Genomic DNA, 3,018 nt, shown 5'->3' on the forward strand with positions numbered 1-3,018 from the left:
TTTTCAAGATTTGAATAATTTCAATGGTGTATTGGAGATAGTCAGTGCAGTAAATTCAGTGTCAGTATACAGACTAGACCATACCTTTGAGGTAAGTTTTAGGCTTAAATATTTCATCCTTTTGGGGGAAGACAAAATTAATGTAAAAGAGGTTGCTTCTATCACCTGTCTTTTTGGATAAATTCTTTGCAAACTTATCTTTTCTCTTAAATGCAGTAATATAAAAACATGAGAAAATATATTGATACATGAATCTACTTACCTAAATGTAATTCCAAGTGGATTTTTTCAGTGACACATTGATTGATAGTCTCAAATAGATGACAGAGGATTTTAAATATAAATATAAAAATAACTTCTTAATCACTTTAGTATATTCAACAAAAGAATAACATGGAAAAGAACTCTTTCTAAAACTGAAATTTATTTTATTTTTTAGATTATAAGTATAAATATAAAAATAACTTCTTAATCACTTTAGTATATTCAACAAAAGAATAACATGGAAAAGAACTCTTTATAAAACTGAAATTTATTTTAAAACTATATAAAATTGAAATTTTATGTCTTATTTGGAAGCAGGAAAGTGTAAAAAGTTACTAAAAATGTGTAATTGACTCTGTCGGAAACTCCTAAGTCCTCACAAGGCATTGCCAACGTGCTGCTGAAGGGGAACAGAAGATTATTGACAGCCAGGATAGTTTGGAGGACAGAAAAGAGGGCTTCTGATAACAGGTGTTGAAGTGAACTATTACTTTAGCAGCCTTAATGGGCCCTTTCAGTATTCATGCCCTTGCAAAGTTCTCTCCCACATTGACTCTGGGCCTTTCCATGTGACTAACCTTGGCCAGAGGGACATTAGCAAGCTTGATGCACATGAAGGCATCTTACATGTTTGCACATTGGAGCTTGTCCTCTTGTAACATTCCTTTCTGGAAACCAGCCTCTGTGCTGAGTGAAGGTAATTCGCATAATGAGGCTACATGTAGTACTGCAAAGAAGAGAATCGAGGTGCTCCAGTCAACAGCCCATCTGAGCTCCCAGAAGACAGTCAGCACTCATTGCCAGTCTTGTGAGTGAACCATCTCAGATGTTACAACCTCACCCCCAACCCTACCACGATACCATCATATAGCTGCAGCTGTGGTTGACATTTTTTGAAGCAAAGGAACCACCCACCTCAGTCCTATCAACCCAAAAATCATAAGAGATAATGAAATGTTTGCCGTTTTAAGTTTCAGATGATTTTTACAGAGCAATAGATGACCAATAGATGAACTTCAGTTAGAATTCTGCTCCTGCAACTTAAGACTTATGCAGCTATGGTTAAATTAATCAACATCTCTATACTTATTTATAAATCTATATAATGGGACCAAAATAACCCTTACAGGAATACTGTAAGAATTATATTTGTAAATGTATAATGCATTTAGCATCCTTTGTATCTCATAGTAAGCCAGGTTAAATGGTATTGATCATTGGAACTATGTGTGCCAAGCACTTTATACATATATGTTACCATTTCGTCCTCACAGTATCTCTTATGAATATCATTATTCACATTTTAAAGATGAAAACCGAGACCCAGACAGGCTAATTAACCCACATAAGAGCCACAGTATGTGGCATGAATGGTGTTCAAACTGAAGTCTGTCCCTCTCTAAAACTCATATTGTTGTTTTTTCTTTTTGTGGGTTTTTTTGGGTTTTTTTGCTTTTGCTATGTCACAGTCAATAAAAGTTTTATACATTAATTATCTCATCTGAATTAAATAACATGAAATAAAAACCTGAATTAAATAAAATAACACTACTTTTCAAAATAGGAAAAAATATTTGACTAGAGTAAAATAAATTATCCCTAAAATGTCAAATTTGGAAAGAGCCATCTATGCCATAGTACCTATTAAAGATTATAATCCAAAAGAGAGAAACAGAGAAGAAATAGCATGTTATTAATACTTATTTCTTTTATATTTTCTCACTTCCTTGTCATTGATTTAGCATGAACATGTCAAGTTATTCTTTCTGTTTTCTATCTCTCTGGTAGGCAAAAGATAATTTGAAAGTTAGGTTATGAACCTTAGCAGAGCATTTTAAATAACAATTTAAGTATGATGTTGAGGTCCTCTGATGTGTGTTTATGCACAAAATATCTGGAAAAAAGTGTCTAAAAATACATTCAAAGGTTGAAAGGTATCCGATCACTATTTTTCTTTCTTCAGTAAATCAAATTACGTGTCTTTTTCATATAGTCCTATGTGTTTTATTCACATATTATCTCTCATATATATATATATATATATATACACACACACACACACACACACACACACACATTAAAGTACATGAAAGGGAAAAATATATATAGCCCTACGAAATAGTGGAAATCATTTACCCTAAATCAACTGAGTAGGTTTAATATGATATTCTGTGGTACTCGTCTGCCAGTTTGAAATAGTTCATTTCACATAAGCACCCAAACAACCAACATAGTGATTGCTTTACAACTTTAACAATCTCATCTAAAAATGACATAAGTGACCTATACTTAGCTAAGTTTTTATGATCCACAAGTCAAGGTCCTTGTTCCATATCTTAAAGAAAGAAAGAAAACAAAATTCAATTTCTGTTATAAGAAAATTGAGAAAAGATACATTCGGTGTGCTGTTGAGTGGCAAACAGCATTTTGCATTAACTTACAAGAGCGTGCCCCATATAAGGACAACTTGGTGCTGCCAAGGCGGATGGATGGTGGAGATGGAGAAAGGAGTAATCCCCACAAAGATAAGTGGACACATTTATACTGTTATCATCTTGATTCAATTGCTATGGGATTGTTAGGAGAAGGCAATAAATAAATGAATGCCTCATTCCCATAAATACGTGATAATTTTCTTTCCAAGATTGCCCTTAAGTAGCTAAGAGATAGCTAGCAATTAATGCTCCCTAAGGAGCACCCTATTGCATAAAAGATAATACAGATGAAGATAAAGATGCAATATAGACTTATGAG

At 33.3% G+C, this 3,018-nt stretch overlaps 1 protein-coding gene across 1 annotated transcript in view; it reads left to right on the forward strand.

Moving 5' to 3' along the window:
* EPHA6 (EPH receptor A6) overlaps window positions 1-3,018 on the forward strand; it is a 1,195,443-nt gene that overhangs the window by 934,389 nt on the left and 258,036 nt on the right. The gene's annotated exons all lie outside the window — the stretch shown is intronic.

The sequence above is a fragment of the Propithecus coquereli genome, unplaced genomic scaffold (genome assembly GCF_000956105.1).
Source record: "Propithecus coquereli isolate 6110/MARCELLA unplaced genomic scaffold, Pcoq_1.0 Scaffold40, whole genome shotgun sequence".
Classification (NCBI taxonomy): domain Eukaryota; kingdom Metazoa; phylum Chordata; class Mammalia; order Primates; family Indriidae; genus Propithecus; species Propithecus coquereli.